The sequence below is a fragment of the Hyla sarda genome, unplaced genomic scaffold, assembly GCF_029499605.1.
Source record: "Hyla sarda isolate aHylSar1 unplaced genomic scaffold, aHylSar1.hap1 scaffold_2364, whole genome shotgun sequence".
NCBI classification, from domain to species: domain Eukaryota; kingdom Metazoa; phylum Chordata; class Amphibia; order Anura; family Hylidae; genus Hyla; species Hyla sarda.
This window is the reverse complement of record NW_026609048.1, coordinates 25,808-42,752: the sequence shown is the minus strand read 5'-3', so window position 1 is coordinate 42,752 and position 16,945 is coordinate 25,808. Positions and strand designations below refer to the sequence as shown.

General features: G+C 45.5%; 7 non-coding genes across 7 annotated transcripts; all 7 read right to left on the bottom strand.

Moving 5' to 3' along the window:
- Positions 1-578: 578 nt before the first annotated feature.
- LOC130322630 (U2 spliceosomal RNA) lies at positions 579-769 on the bottom strand. The gene has a single exon (XR_008868094.1). It is a non-coding gene; the product is annotated as a U2 spliceosomal RNA (small nuclear RNA).
- A 2,098-nt stretch (positions 770-2,867) lies between these two features.
- On the bottom strand, positions 2,868-3,058 carry LOC130322628 (U2 spliceosomal RNA). Its single transcript, XR_008868092.1, has one exon. It is a non-coding gene; the product is annotated as a U2 spliceosomal RNA (small nuclear RNA).
- A 2,092-nt stretch (positions 3,059-5,150) lies between these two features.
- On the bottom strand, positions 5,151-5,341 carry LOC130322618 (U2 spliceosomal RNA). The gene has a single exon (XR_008868083.1). It is a non-coding gene; the product is annotated as a U2 spliceosomal RNA (small nuclear RNA).
- Positions 5,342-7,431: 2,090 nt separating this feature from the next.
- Positions 7,432-7,622, bottom strand: LOC130322627 (U2 spliceosomal RNA). The gene has a single exon (XR_008868091.1). It is a non-coding gene; the product is annotated as a U2 spliceosomal RNA (small nuclear RNA).
- A 2,089-nt stretch (positions 7,623-9,711) lies between these two features.
- Positions 9,712-9,902, bottom strand: LOC130322626 (U2 spliceosomal RNA). Its single transcript, XR_008868090.1, has one exon. It is a non-coding gene; the product is annotated as a U2 spliceosomal RNA (small nuclear RNA).
- Positions 9,903-11,991: 2,089 nt separating this feature from the next.
- LOC130322625 (U2 spliceosomal RNA) lies at positions 11,992-12,182 on the bottom strand. Its single transcript, XR_008868089.1, has one exon. It is a non-coding gene; the product is annotated as a U2 spliceosomal RNA (small nuclear RNA).
- A 2,101-nt stretch (positions 12,183-14,283) lies between these two features.
- LOC130322624 (U2 spliceosomal RNA) lies at positions 14,284-14,474 on the bottom strand. Its single transcript, XR_008868088.1, has one exon. It is a non-coding gene; the product is annotated as a U2 spliceosomal RNA (small nuclear RNA).
- Positions 14,475-16,945: the final 2,471 nt, after the last annotated feature.

The following is a 16,945-nucleotide window of genomic DNA, read 5'->3' as shown; positions in this document are numbered from 1 at the left end:
CAATGGATGGCTGGAAGCATTTGTCTTTGCCTTTGCAATACCACAGAAGCAATGCATGGTCAATGTACAGCAATGACACACCTGTGTGAACAGCCAGGAGACCCCCCCCCCCCCCATGTTATGTTACATAGTTACATAGTTAGTACGGTCGAAAAAAGACATATGTCCATCAAGTTCAACCAGGGAATTAAGGGGTAGGGGTGTGGCGCGATATTGGGGAAGGGATGAGATTTTATATTTCTTCATAAGCATTAATCTTATTTTGTCAATTAGGAACATTCAGCACCCACCCGCTATCAAGGCAGCTGCCTATCATGTCATGCCCTACCTGCACAGGTGTGCTGGCTACTCAAATGATCCAATTAAGGAGGCCATTTAGTCAGCAGCAGCAGAAGTCCTGTGCCTGGACGCTCCAACAGGGGCCAGACACAAGCAGAAGCAGAAGCAGCAGAAGCAGCAGCAGCACCACCTTTTGTTTTTTGGCTGCAGCAGCAGCAAGGCCCACAGGGCTGGCTAGCTGGCTAGCCAGCAAGCAGGTAGCAATGAAAGTAGGAATCTTTCTTTTTAACCCTGTAAGGGGGTGGTGCACTGTACCCGAAGATACTGCCATATCGGGTCAATGCATAGGGCGACGGAAGCAAGCTTCGAAATCAGCCCCCGTTCTCAAAAATCCATTTAATATATGGTCCCCAGATAGGGGACGTATCAGATATTAAACTGATAAGAACAGATACTACACTTGATCTTAGCCAAAAGGCCGAGAAGCGATAACCGTGAAAGGGGCGGGCCCAACAAGGTCCCCTTCATGGGCACTATCACTGCTTGCTGTCAGGGAGGCTGCCAGACAATTTTCCATGCACACTCTGGGCTGGGGGGCAGTCAACCACCAGTACACACAGCAGAACCTAAACCCATACCATTATTGCTAAGCAGCAAGACAGGGGCCCATTGCACTCCCACGGGGCCTTTTTAAATGCAATCCATAACCCGGATTTGCCAGGAACCCTTCTTACTCCTCCTACTTGCATGTGACACTGGGCTTAGGATCTGCATAGGAAACACACACACAAGCACACACCTACCTTTGTTGCCTGCAGATGCCTCCTTGGCTGTCCCCAAACAGTATCAAACCAACACCCACGGGAAGCTGTAAGCATAGAGGACATGCCTGCACCCCATTGGACTTACCTGTGTGGGTTAAATCCGGGTTATTTGACAACCTATGGCGGTGATGGTTCTGCTCAGGCAGAGCAGTGCTGATGCTCCTCATAAAGCTGTCGCTGCTGTGAAGGTTCTAGGTGACATCACAAATCCCTATGGTTACATACACAACAAAGCTGGGTTGTTGTTGTTTACACTCTGCAAGGCCTGTGGAAGTGAGTGACATCATAGCACTGTAGTTCTGAGGGTTCTAGATGGATGCAACAATCTCCTGTTGCTTCTATGAAGGCCGTAATAGACGACATCACCAAACAGCTCCATAGTCACATACACAGCAAAGGAGAGATGTTGTTTACACCTAGTGATGTCAGTGGTATTGAGTGACATCACAGCACAGTGCTAAGGCTCCTGGGCCTGGACACAGCAGCGGCTGCAATATCTCAACGGAGAATACGTTTATATCTATGTGTGTGTGTGCGCGTGTATATATATATATATATATATATATATATATATATATATATATATATATTCTCCGCCGAAATCACTTTTAAACCCATTTCCACCTTTTTTTCCCTTCTCTTCCTCTTACTTTTTTTTCACGTTTTTTTACGTTTTTCTCCTTTTCGCCTCTTTTCTGGGCGTATTATTCTTCTTTTTCTTCTTTTTTTTCGTCTAATGCATACCCCATCAGTGCAGCAATGCTTATTCAATACCGCCAGCAGATGGAGACACTGGGGGATAATTTTCTAAGGATTTATACTGATTTTTCCTGTCTGAATTTGTCGCACAGAAAGTTGCAGGCCAAATATGTGTGACATTTCTGCGACTTTAGCTTCTAGAGCATTTTTACAACATTATACATAGGTGCTGAATACATAAAAAGCGACTGTTCAGCGACAGACAAGTCGCATCGGCTGAAAGTAGGCCAGAATGTCAGTCCATGTTGGAGCAGGTTTAGATACAGTCTAAAGCATAGATCTCAAAGTCTGTGCACAGAATTTAGCAAGGGCCTCGCACCTTCTGATGCATCAGGTAGGTGCACAATAGCATACTAACCCTCTGTACTTTGGTCTATATTGATGCGGGACATAGACAGCCAGCTGATGACCAATCCATTAGTGCAATGGATGGCTGGAAGCATTTGTCTTTGCCTTTGCAATACCACAGAAGCAATGCATGGTCAATGTACAGCAATGACACACCTGTGTGAACAGCCAGGAGACCCCCCCCCCCCCCCCCCATGTTATGTTACATAGTTACATAGTTAGTACGGTCGAAAAAAGACATATGTCCATCAAGTTCAACCAGGGAATTAAGGGGTAGGGGTGTGGCGCGATATTGGGGAAGGGATGAGATTTTATATTTCTTCATAAGCATTAATCTTATTTTGTCAATTAGGAACATTCAGCACCCACCCGCTATCAAGGCAGCTGCCTATCATGTCATGCCCTACCTGCACAGGTGTGCTGGCTACTCAAATGATCCAATTAAGGAGGCCATTTAGTCAGCAGCAGCAGAAGTCCTGTGCCTGGACGCTCCAACAGGGGCCAGACACAAGCAGAAGCAGAAGCAGCAGAAGCAGCAGCAGCACCACCTTTTGTTTTTTGGCTGCAGCAGCAGCAAGGCCCACAGGGCTGGCTAGCTGGCTAGCCAGCAAGCAGGTAGCAATGAAAGTAGGAATCTTTCTTTTTAACCCTGTAAGGGGGTGGTGCACTGTACCCGAAGATACTGCCATATCGGGTCAATGCATAGGGCGACGGAAGCAAGCTTCGAAATCGGCCCCCGTTCTCAAAAATCCATTTAATATATGGTCCCCAGATAGGGGACGTATCAGATATTAAACTGATAAGAACAGATACTACACTTGATCTTAGCCAAAAGGCCGAGAAGCGATAACCGTGAAAGGGGCGGGCCCAACAAGGTCCCCTTCATGGGCACTATCACTGCTTGCTGTCAGGGAGGCTGCCAGACAATTTTCCATGCACACTCTGGGCTGGGGGGCAGTCAACCACCAGTACACACAGCAGAACCTAAACCCATACCATTATTGCTAAGCAGCAAGACAGGGGCCCATTGCACTCCCACGGGGCCTTTTTAAATGCAATCCATAACCCGGATTTGCCAGGAACCCTTCTTACTCCTCCTACTTGCATGTGACACTGGGCTTAGGATCTGCATAGGAAACACACACACAAGCACACACCTACCTTTGTTGCCTGCAGATGCCTCCTTGGCTGTCCCCAAACGGTATCAAACCAACACCCACGGGAAGCTGTAAGCATAGAGGACATGCCTGCACCCCATTGGACTTACCTGTGTGGGTTAAATCCGGGTTATTTGACAACCTATGGCGGTGATGGTTCTGCTCAGGCAGAGCAGTGCTGATGCTCCTCATAAAGCTGTCGCTGCTGTGAAGGTTCTAGGTGACATCACAAATCCCTATGGTTACATACACAACAAAGCTGGGTTGTTGTTGTTTACACTCTGCAAGGCCTGTGGAAGTGAGTGACATCATAGCACTGTAGTTCTGAGGGTTCTAGATGGATGCAACAATCTCCTGTTGCTTCTATGAAGGCCGTAATAGACGACATCACCAAACAGCTCCATAGTCACATACACAGCAAAGGAGAGATGTTGTTTACACCTAGTGATGTCAGTGGTATTGAGTGACATCACAGCACAGTGCTAAGGCTCCTGGGCCTGGACACAGCAGCGGCTGCAATATCTCAACGGAGAATACGTTTATATCTATGTGTGTGTGTGCGCGTATATATATATATATATATATATATATATATATATATATATATATATTTCTCCGCCGAAATCACTTTTAAACCCATTTCCACTTTTTTTTTCCCTTCTCTTCCTCTTACTTTTTTTTCACGTTTTTTTACGTTTTTCTCCTTTTCGCCTCTTTTCTGGGCGTATTATTCTTCTTTTTCTTCTTTTTTTTCGTCTAATGCATACCCCATCAGTGCAGCAATGCTTATTCAATACCGCCAGCAGATGGAGACACTGGGGGATAATTTTCTAAGGATTTATACTGATTTTTCCTGTCTGAATTTGTCGCACAGAAAGTTGCAGGCCAAATATGTGTGACATTTCTGCGACTTTAGCTTCTAGAGCATTTTTACAACATTATACATAGGTGCTGAATACATAAAAAGCGACTGTTCAGCGACAGACAAGTCGCATCGGCTGAAAGTAGGCCAGAATGTCAGTCCATGTTGGAGCAGGTTTAGATACAGTCTAAAGCATAGATCTCAAAGTCTGTGCACAGAATTTAGCAAGGGCCTCGCACCTTCTGATGCATCAGGTAGGTGCACAATAGCATAGCCTAACCCTCTGTACTTTGGTCTATATTGATGCGGGACATAGACAGCCAGCTGATGACCAATCCATTAGTGCAATGGATGGCTGGAAGCATTTGTCTTTGCCTTTGCAATACCACAGAAGCAATGCATGGTCAATGTACAGCAATGACACACCTGTGTGAACAGCCAGGAGACCCCCCCCCCCCATGTTATGTTACATAGTTACATAGTTAGTACGGTCGAAAAAAGACATATGTCCATCAAGTTCAACCAGGGAATTAAGGGGTAGGGGTGTGGCGCGATATTGGGGAAGGGATGAGATTTTATATTTCTTCATAAGCATTAATCTTATTTTGTCAATTAGGAACATTCAGCACCCACCCGCTATCAAGGCAGCTGCCTATCATGTCATGCCCTACCTGCACAGGTGTGCTGGCTACTCAAATGATCCAATTAAGGAGGCCATTTAGTCAGCAGCAGCAGAAGTCCTGTGCCTGGACGCTCCAACAGGGGCCAGACACAAGCAGAAGCAGAAGCAGCAGAAGCAGCAGCAGCACCACCTTTTGTTTTTTGGCTGCAGCAGCAGCAAGGCCCACAGGGCTGGCTAGCTGGCTAGCCAGCAAGCAGGTAGCAATGAAAGTAGGAATCTTTCTTTTTAACCCTGTAAGGGGGTGGTGCACTGTACCCGAAGATACTGCCATATCGGGTCAATGCATAGGGCGACGGAAGCAAGCTTCGAAATCAGCCCCCGTTCTCAAAAATCCATTTAATATATGGTCCCCAGATAGGGGACGTATCAGATATTAAACTGATAAGAACAGATACTACACTTGATCTTAGCCAAAAGGCCGAGAAGCGATAACCGTGAAAGGGGCGGGCCCAACAAGGTCCCCTTCATGGGCACTATCACTGCTTGCTGTCAGGGAGGCTGCCAGACAATTTTCCATGCACACTCTGGGCTGGGGGGCAGTCAACCACCAGTACACACAGCAGAACCTAAACCCATACCATTATTGCTAAGCAGCAAGACAGGGGCCCATTGCACTCCCACGGGGCCTTTTTAAATGCAATCCATAACCCGGATTTGCCAGGAACCCTTCTTACTCCTCCTACTTGCATGTGACACTGGGCTTAGGATCTGCATAGGAAACACACACACAAGCACACACCTACCTTTGTTGCCTGCAGATGCCTCCTTGGCTGTCCCCAAACGGTATCAAACCAACACCCACGGGAAGCTGTAAGCATAGAGGACATGCCTGCACCCCATTGGACTTACCTGTGTGGGTTAAATCCGGGTTATTTGACAACCTATGGCGGTGATGGTTCTGCTCAGGCAGAGCAGTGCTGATGCTCCTCATAAAGCTGTCGCTGCTGTGAAGGTTCTAGGTGACATCACAAATCCCTATGGTTACATACACAACAAAGCTGGGTTGTTGTTGTTTACACTCTGCAAGGCCTGTGGAAGTGAGTGACATCATAGCACTGTAGTTCTGAGGGTTCTAGATGGATGCAACAATCTCCTGTTGCTTCTATGAAGGCCGTAATAGACGACATCACCAAACAGCTCCATAGTCACATACACAGCAAAGGAGAGATGTTGTTTACACCTAGTGATGTCAGTGGTATTGAGTGACATCACAGCACAGTGCTAAGGCTCCTGGGCCTGGACACAGCAGCGGCTGCAATATCTCAACGGAGAATACGTTTATATCTATGTGTGTGTGTGCGCGTATATATATATATATATATATATATATATATATATATATTTCTCCGCCGAAATCACTTTTAAACCCATTTCCACCTTTTTTTCCCTTCTCTTCCTCTTACTTTTTTTTCACGTTTTTTTACGTTTTTCTCCTTTTCGCCTCTTTTCTGGGCGTATTATTCTTCTTTTTCTTCTTTTTTTTCGTCTAATGCATACCCCATCAGTGCAGCAATGCTTATTCAATACCGCCAGCAGATGGAGACACTGGGGGATAATTTTCTAAGGATTTATACTGATTTTTCCTGTCTGAATTTGTCGCACAGAAAGTTGCAGGCCAAATATGTGTGACATTTCTGCGACTTTAGCTTCTAGAGCATTTTTACAACATTATACATAGGTGCTGAATACATAAAAAGCGACTGTTCAGCGACAGACAAGTCGCATCGGCTGAAAGTAGGCCAGAATGTCAGTCCATGTTGGAGCAGGTTTAGATACAGTCTAAAGCATAGATCTCAAAGTCTGTGCACAGAATTTAGCAAGGGCCTCGCACCTTCTGATGCATCAGGTAGGTGCACAATAGCATAGCCTAACCCTCTGTACTTTGGTCTATATTGATGCGGGACATAGACAGCCAGCTGATGACCAATCCATTAGTGCAATGGATGGCTGGAAGCATTTGTCTTTGCCTTTGCAATACCACAGCAGCAATGCATGGTCAATGTACAGCAATGACACACCTGTGTGAACAGCCAGGAGACCCCCCCCCCCCCCCCATGTTATGTTACATAGTTACATAGTTAGTACGGTCGAAAAAAGACATATGTCCATCAAGTTCAACCAGGGAATTAAGGGGTAGGGGTGTGGCGCGATATTGGGGAAGGGATGAGATTTTATATTTCTTCATAAGCATTAATCTTATTTTGTCAATTAGGAACATTCAGCACCCACCCGCTATCAAGGCAGCTGCCTATCATGTCATGCCCTACCTGCACAGGTGTGCTGGCTACTCAAATGATCCAATTAAGGAGGCCATTTAGTCAGCAGCAGCAGAAGTCCTGTGCCTGGACGCTCCAACAGGGGCCAGACACAAGCAGAAGCAGAAGCAGCAGAAGCAGCAGCAGCAGCACCACCTTTTGTTTTTTGGCTGCAGCAGCAGCAAGGCCCACAGGGCTGGCTAGCTGGCTAGCCAGCAAGCAGGTAGCAATGAAAGTAGGAATCTTTCTTTTTAACCCTGTAAGGGGGTGGTGCACTGTACCCGAAGATACTGCCATATCGGGTCAATGCATAGGGCGACGGAAGCAAGCTTCGAAATCGGCCCCCGTTCTCAAAAATCCATTTAATATATGGTCCCCAGATAGGGGACGTATCAGATATTAAACTGATAAGAACAGATACTACACTTGATCTTAGCCAAAAGGCCGAGAAGCGATAACCGTGAAAGGGGCGGGCCCAACAAGGTCCCCTTCATGGGCACTATCACTGCTTGCTGTCAGGGAGGCTGCCAGACAATTTTCCATGCACACTCTGGGCTGGGGGGCAGTCAACCACCAGTACACACAGCAGAACCTAAACCCATACCATTATTGCTAAGCAGCAAGACAGGGGCCCATTGCACTCCCACGGGGCCTTTTTAAATGCAATCCATAACCCGGATTTGCCAGGAACCCTTCTTACTCCTCCTACTTGCATGTGACACTGGGCTTAGGATCTGCATAGGAAACACACACACAAGCACACACCTACCTTTGTTGCCTGCAGATGCCTCCTTGGCTGTCCCCAAACGGTATCAAACCAACACCCACGGGAAGCTGTAAGCATAGAGGACATGCCTGCACCCCATTGGACTTACCTGTGTGGGTTAAATCCGGGTTATTTGACAACCTATGGCGGTGATGGTTCTGCTCAGGCAGAGCAGTGCTGATGCTCCTCATAAAGCTGTCGCTGCTGTGAAGGTTCTAGGTGACATCACAAATCCCTATGGTTACATACACAACAAAGCTGGGTTGTTGTTGTTTACACTCTGCAAGGCCTGTGGAAGTGAGTGACATCATAGCACTGTAGTTCTGAGGGTTCTAGATGGATGCAACAATCTCCTGTTGCTTCTATGAAGGCCGTAATAGACAACATCACCAAACAGCTCCATAGTCACATACACAGCAAAGGAGAGATGTTGTTTACACCTAGTGATGTCAGTGGTATTGAGTGACATCACAGCACAGTGCTAAGGCTCCTGGGCCTGGACACAGCAGCGGCTGCAATATCTCAACGGAGAATACGTTTATATCTATGTGTGTGTGTGCGCGTATATATATATATATATATATATATATATATATATATTTCTCCGCCGAAATCACTTTTAAACCCATTTCCACCTTTTTTTCCCTTCTCTTCCTCTTACTTTTTTTTCACGTTTTTTTACGTTTTTCTCCTTTTCGCCTCTTTTCTGGGCGTATTATTCTTCTTTTTCTTCTTTTTTTTCGTCTAATGCATACCCCATCAGTGCAGCAATGCTTATTCAATACCGCCAGCAGATGGAGACACTGGGGGATAATTTTCTAAGGATTTATACTGATTTTTCCTGTCTGAATTTGTCGCACAGAAAGTTGCAGGCCAAATATGTGTGACATTTCTGCGACTTTAGCTTCTAGAGCATTTTTACAACATTATACATAGGTGCTGAATACATAAAAAGCGACTGTTCAGCGACAGACAAGTCGCATCGGCTGAAAGTAGGCCAGAATGTCAGTCCATGTTGGAGCAGGTTTAGATACAGTCTAAAGCATAGATCTCAAAGTCTGTGCACAGAATTTAGCAAGGGCCTCGCACCTTCTGATGCATCAGGTAGGTGCACAATAGCATAGCCTAACCCTCTGTACTTTGGTCTATATTGATGCGGGACATAGACAGCCAGCTGATGACCAATCCATTAGTGCAATGGATGGCTGGAAGCATTTGTCTTTGCCTTTGCAATACCACAGAAGCAATGCATGGTCAATGTACAGCAATGACACACCTGTGTGAACAGCCAGGAGACCCCCCCCCCCCCCCCCCCGATGTTATGTTACATAGTTACATACTTAGTACGGTCGAAAAAAGACATATGTCCATCAAGTTCAACCAGGGAATTAAGGGGTAGGGGTGTGGCGCGATATTGGGGAAGGGATGAGATTTTATATTTCTTCATAAGCATTAATCTTATTTTGTCAATTAGGAACATTCAGCACCCACCCGCTATCAAGGCAGCTGCCTATCATGTCATGCCCTACCTGCACAGGTGTGCTGGCTACTCAAATGTTCCAATTAAGGAGGCCATTTAGTCAGCAGCAGCAGAAGTCCTGTGCCTGGACGCTCCAACAGGGGCCAGACACAAGCAGAAGCAGAAGCAGCAGAAGCAGCAGCAGCACCACCTTTTGTTTTTTGGCTGCAGCAGCAGCAAGGCCCACAGGGCTGGCTAGCTGGCTAGCCAGCAAGCAGGTAGCAATGAAAGTAGGAATCTTTCTTTTTAACCCTGTAAGGGGGTGGTGCACTGTACCCGAAGATACTGCCATATCGGGTCAATGCATAGGGCGACGGAAGCAAGCTTCGAAATCGGCCCCCGTTCTCAAAAATCCATTTAATATATGGTCCCCAGATAGGGGACGTATCAGATATTAAACTGATAAGAACAGATACTACACTTGATCTTAGCCAAAAGGCCGAGAAGCGATAACCGTGAAAGGGGCGGGCCCAACAAGGTCCCCTTCATGGGCACTATCACTGCTTGCTGTCAGGGAGGCTGCCAGACAATTTTCCATGCACACTCTGGGCTGGGGGGCAGTCAACCACCAGTACACACAGCAGAACCTAAACCCATACCATTATTGCTAAGCAGCAAGACAGGGGCCCATTGCACTCCCACGGGGCCTTTTTAAATGCAATCCATAACCCGGATTTGCCAGGAACCCTTCTTACTCCTCCTACTTGCATGTGACACTGGGCTTAGGATCTGCATAGGAAACACACACACAAGCACACACCTACCTTTGTTGCCTGCAGATGCCTCCTTGGCTGTCCCCAAACGGTATCAAACCAACACCCACGGGAAGCTGTAAGCATAGAGGACATGCCTGCACCCCATTGGACTTACCTGTGTGGGTTAAATCCGGGTTATTTGACAACCTATGGCGGTGATGGTTCTGCTCAGGCAGAGCAGTGCTGATGCTCCTCATAAAGCTGTCGCTGCTGTGAAGGTTCTAGGTGACATCACAAATCCCTATGGTTACATACACAACAAAGCTGGGTTGTTGTTGTTTACACTCTGCAAGGCCTGTGGAAGTGAGTGACATCATAGCACTGTAGTTCTGAGGGTTCTAGATGGATGCAACAATCTCCTGTTGCTTCTATGAAGGCCGTAATAGACGACATCACCAAACAGCTCCATAGTCACATACACAGCAAAGGAGAGATGTTGTTTACACCTAGTGATGTCAGTGGTATTGAGTGACATCACAGCACAGTGCTAAGGCTCCTGGGCCTGGACACAGCAGCGGCTGCAATATCTCAACGGAGAATACGTTTATATCTATGTGTGTGTGTGCGCGTATATATATATATATATATATATATATATATATATATATATTTCTCCGCCAAAATCACTTTTAAACCCATTTCCACCTTTTTTTCCCTTCTCTTCCTCTTACTTTTTTTTCACGTTTTTTTACGTTTTTCTCCTTTTCGCCTCTTTTCTGGGCGTATTATTCTTCTTTTTCTTCTTTTTTTTCGTCTAATGCATACCCCATCAGTGCAGCAATGCTTATTCAATACCGCCAGCAGATGGAGACACTGGGGGATAATTTTCTAAGGATTTATACTGATTTTTCCTGTCTGAATTTGTCGCACAGAAAGTTGCAGGCCAAATATGTGTGACATTTCTGCGACTTTAGCTTCTAGAGCATTTTTACAACATTATACATAGGTGCTGAATACATAAAAAGCGACTGTTCAGCGACAGACAAGTCGCATCGGCTGAAAGTAGGCCAGAATGTCAGTCCATGTTGGAGCAGGTTTAGATACAGTCTAAAGCATAGATCTCAAAGTCTGTGCACAGAATTTAGCAAGGGCCTCGCACCTTCTGATGCATCAGGTAGGTGCACAATAGCATAGCCTAACCCTCTGTACTTTGGTCTATATTGATGCGGGACATAGACAGCCAGCTGATGACCAATCCATTAGTGCAATGGATGGCTGGAAGCATTTGTCTTTGCCTTTGCAATACCACAGAAGCAATGCATGGTCAATGTACAGCAATGACACACCTGTGTGAACAGCCAGGAGACCCCCCCCCCCCCCCCATGTTATGTTACATAGTTACATACTTAGTACGGTCGAAAAAAGACATATGTCCATCAAGTTCAACCAGGGAATTAAGGGGTAGGGGTGTGGCGCGATATTGGGGAAGGGATGAGATTTTATATTTCTTCATAAGCATTAATCTTATTTTGTCAATTAGGAACATTCAGCACCCACCCGCTATCAAGGCAGCTGCCTATCATGTCATGCCCTACCTGCACAGGTGTGCTGGCTACTCAAATGATCCAATTAAGGAGGCCATTTAGTCAGCAGCAGCAGAAGTCCTGTGCCTGGACGCTCCAACAGGGGCCAGACACAAGCAGAAGCAGAAGCAGCAGAAGCAGCAGCAGCACCACCTTTTGTTTTTTGGCTGCAGCAGCAGCAAGGCCCACAGGGCTGGCTAGCTGGCTAGCCAGCAAGCAGGTAGCAATGAAAGTAGGAATCTTTCTTTTTAACCCTGTAAGGGGGTGGTGCACTGTACCCGAAGATACTGCCATATCGGGTCAATGCATAGGGCGACGGAAGCAAGCTTCGAAATCGGCCCCCGTTCTCAAAAATCCATTTAATATATGGTCCCCAGATAGGGGACGTATCAGATATTAAACTGATAAGAACAGATACTACACTTGATCTTAGCCAAAAGGCCGAGAAGCGATAACCGTGAAAGGGGCGGGCCCAACAAGGTCCCCTTCATGGGCACTATCACTGCTTGCTGTCAGGGAGGCTGCCAGACAATTTTCCATGCACACTCTGGGCTGGGGGGCAGTCAACCACCAGTACACACAGCAGAACCTAAACCCATACCATTATTGCTAAGCAGCAAGACAGGGGCCCATTGCACTCCCACGGGGCCTTTTTAAATGCAATCCATAACCCGGATTTGCCAGGAACCCTTCTTACTCCTCCTACTTGCATGTGACACTGGGCTTAGGATCTGCATAGGAAACACACACACAAGCACACACCTACCTTTGTTGCCTGCAGATGCCTCCTTGGCTGTCCCCAAACGGTATCAAACCAACACCCACGGGAAGCTGTAAGCATAGAGGACATGCCTGCACCCCATTGGACTTACCTGTGTGGGTTAAATCCGGGTTATTTGACAACCTATGGCGGTGATGGTTCTGCTCAGGCAGAGCAGTGCTGATGTTCCTCATAAAGCTGTCGCTGCTGTGAAGGTTCTAGGTGACATCACAAATCCCTATGGTTACATACACAACAAAGCTGGGTTGTTGTTGTTTACACTCTGCAAGGCCTGTGGAAGTGAGTGACATCATAGCACTGTAGTTCTGAGGGTTCTAGATGGATGCAACAATCTCCTGTTGCTTCTATGAAGGCCGTAATAGACGACATCACCAAACAGCTCCATAGTCACATACACAGCAAAGGAGAGATGTTGTTTACACCTAGTGATGTCAGTGGTATTGAGTGACATCACAGCACAGTGCTAAGGCTCCTGGGCCTGGACACAGCAGCGGCTGCAATATCTCAACGGAGAATACGTTTATATCTATGTGTGTGTGTGCGCGTATATATATATATATATATATATATATATATATATATATATATATATATATATATATATTTCTCCGCCGAAATCACTTTTAAACCCATTTCCACCTTTTTTTCCCTTCTCTTCCTCTTACTTTTTTTTCACGTTTTTTTACGTTTTTCTCCTTTTCGCCTCTTTTCTGGGCGTATTATTCTTCTTTTTCTTCTTTTTTTTCGTCTAATGCATACCCCATCAGTGCAGCAATGCTTATTCAATACCGCCAGCAGATGGAGACACTGGGGGATAATTTTCTAAGGATTTATACTGATTTTTCCTGTCTGAATTTGTCGCACAGAAAGTTGCAGGCCAAATATGTGTGACATTTCTGCGACTTTAGCTTCTAGAGCATTTTTACAACATTATACATAGGTGCTGAATACATAAAAAGCGACTGTTCAGCGACAGACAAGTCGCATCGGCTGAAAGTAGGCCAGAATGTCAGTCCATGTTGGAGCAGGTTTAGATACAGTCTAAAGCATAGATCTCAAAGTCTGTGCACAGAATTTAGCAAGGGCCTCGCACCTTCTGATGCATCAGGTAGGTGCACAATAGCATAGCCTAACCCTCTGTACTTTGGTCTATATTGATGCGGGACATAGACAGCCAGCTGATGACCAATCCATTAGTGCAATGGATGGCTGGAAGCATTTGTCTTTGCCTTTGCAATACCACAGAAGCAATGCATGGTCAATGTACAGCAATGACACACCTGTGTGAACAGCCAGGAGACCCCCCCCCCATGTTATGTTACATAGTTACATACTTAGTACGGTCGAAAAAAGACATATGTCCATCAAGTTCAACCAGGGAATTAAGGGGTAGGGGTGTGGCGCGATATTGGGGAAGGGATGAGATTTTATATTTCTTCATAAGCATTAATCTTATTTTGTCAATTAGGAACATTCAGCACCCACCCGCTATCAAGGCAGCTGCCTATCATGTCATGCCCTACCTGCACAGGTGTGCTGGCTACTCAAATGATCCAATTAAGGAGGCCATTTAGTCAGCAGCAGCAGAAGTCCTGTGCCTGGACGCTCCAACAGGGGCCAGACACAAGCAGAAGCAGAAGCAGCAGAAGCAGCAGCAGCACCACCTTTTGTTTTTTGGCTGCAGCAGCAGCAAGGCCCACAGGGCTGGCTAGCTGGCTAGCCAGCAAGCAGGTAGCAATGAAAGTAGGAATCTTTCTTTTTAACCCTGTAAGGGGGTGGTGCACTGTACCCGAAGATACTGCCATATCGGGTCAATGCATAGGGCGACGGAAGCAAGCTTCGAAATCGGCCCCCGTTCTCAAAAATCCATTTAATATATGGTCCCCAGATAGGGGACGTATCAGATATTAAACTGATAAGAACAGATACTACACTTGATCTTAGCCAAAAGGCCGAGAAGCGATAACCGTGAAAGGGGCGGGCCCAACAAGGTCCCCTTCATGGGCACTATCACTGCTTGCTGTCAGGGAGGCTGCCAGACAATTTTCCATGCACACTCTGGGCTGGGGGGCAGTCAACCACCAGTACACACAGCAGAACCTAAACCCATACCATTATTGCTAAGCAGCAAGACAGGGGCCCATTGCACTCCCACGGGGCCTTTTTAAATGCAATCCATAACCCGGATTTGCCAGGAACCCTTCTTACTCCTCCTACTTGCATGTGACACTGGGCTTAGGATCTGCATAGGAAACACACACACAAGCACACACCTACCTTTGTTGCCTGCAGATGCCTCCTTGGCTGTCCCCAAACGGTATCAAACCAACACCCACGGGAAGCTGTAAGCATAGAGGACATGCCTGCACCCCATTGGACTTACCTGTGTGAGTTAAATCCGGGTTATTTGACAACCTATGGCGGTGATGGTTCTGCTCAGGCAGAGCAGTGCTGATGCTCCTCATAAAGCTGTCGCTGCTGTGAAGGTTCTAGGTGACATCACAAATCCCTATGGTTACATACACAACAAAGCTGGGTTGTTGTTGTTTACACTCTGCAAGGCCTGTGGAAGTGAGTGACATCATAGCACTGTAGTTCTGAGGGTTCTAGATGGATGCAACAATCTCCTGTTGCTTCTATGAAGGCCGTAATAGACGACATCACCAAACAGCTCCATAGTCACATACACAGCAAAGGAGAGATGTTGTTTACACCTAGTGATGTCAGTGGTATTGAGTGACATCACAGCACAGTGCTAAGGCTCCTGGGCCTGGACACAGCAGCGGCTGCAATATCTCAACGGAGAATACGTTTATATCTATGTGTGTGTGTGCGCGTATATATATATATATATATATATATATATATATATATATATATATATATATAAATATGCAATCTCCACCACAGCACAAATAATCAGAGGTCCAGGATCAAGTAGAAAGGCTTCCAAGTTTATTCACACCATAAATGTGATAGCGGTGCAACGTTTCGGCAAACTGCCTTTATCAAGCATACAAGTCATACAAAATGGAAAACTTAAATACATCAAGGTGCTTTCTGATAGGTTTACAAACAGCTGTGATACATCGTAATTAGTGATTCTATCCAACCCTCTGCAGGTAATTGGTTCTCCTTGTGTGACATCATCACAACAAACAATGACTGTTACAATAAAAGTGCATATTCTCACTCTAGTGGCTATACAATAGTTAATAAATGAAAAGGGGGGAGAGTACATGGCATCAGAGTCAAGACTAGCTCTATCGATTATAAATAGCTGTCATATCTGTACTTACGATCGTTCCGTCCCTCCATGTGTCTACGTTTGTAAACAATTGCATTGCGGCTGCGCGAAATCGCGCCTGCCGCGGCTCTCATATCGCAGGTTCCACTGCTACTATGCGCATGCGTGAACCCATATAGTACGGACACTATGGTTACCACAAACGCTTGCTAATGCGGCTGCGTAAGAGCCGCAAAGGGGTACGTTCATCTTTCGGTACAATACCGGGTCGTGTGTCCCCAACCCAATGCACATGCGTCAAATCAAGGCGCAGCGCATAGGGTTCCAGGTTACCAACACTGATTAAACCTAGTAAAGTACGGGGAATAATAATCTATAAAAAAGTAACATAGCAACGTATGTGTCTATATAAAAGTACAAAAGATACAAAAGATGCAATACAAAAATGCTGGCGGGTAATAATAATAAAATTACATTAATAGTCATGGAGTATATAAGAAAAGTTGTCTCGATTTGATTGATGCCATGTAAATCACTCCCTCCTGTTCTTACATAGTGTCAACGTGACATCCTATAAGTGATCTAAAATATAAAAGGTAAAGAAAGAGAAGGTTAAAAACATTCATGGCCATTCCTAGCACATATTTGATGTATATAATAAGAACTACATGGTTCAAGAGGTGAATAAATTGAAAAAAATATGAAAAAAAATTTTTTGGAAAAAAAATTGAAAAAAAAAAATAAAAAAAAAAAAAAATAAAATTTTAAAAAAATCTTTTTAAAAAAATTCTTTCAAAAAAATTCTTTTGGGAAAAAAAAGGGGGGGGGAAGGGGAAGAAAAGAAGAAGGGAAAAGGGAAGAGAAGGAAGAAAAAGAAGGGAGAAAAAAAAGGGGGAGAAAAAAGAAAGGGGGGGGGAAAAGAGAGATAAAAGAAAAAGGAAAAAAACCCAAAAAGGAAAAAGAAAAAAGGGAAAAGAAAGGAGAAAAAAGAGGGGAAAAAATGGAGAAAAGGAAAAATGGAGGAAGAAAAAAGAAAAGGAAAAAAAGGGGGGGGGGAAATTAAGAAAAAAGGGGGAGGGGGGGGGGAAGGAAAGAGGGGAAAATTTTTTTTGAAAAGAACAAATGAAAAGGGGGAAAGAAAGGAAAGGGGGGAAAAAAGAGGGGGGGGTTTTGGTTTGGGGAAAGAAG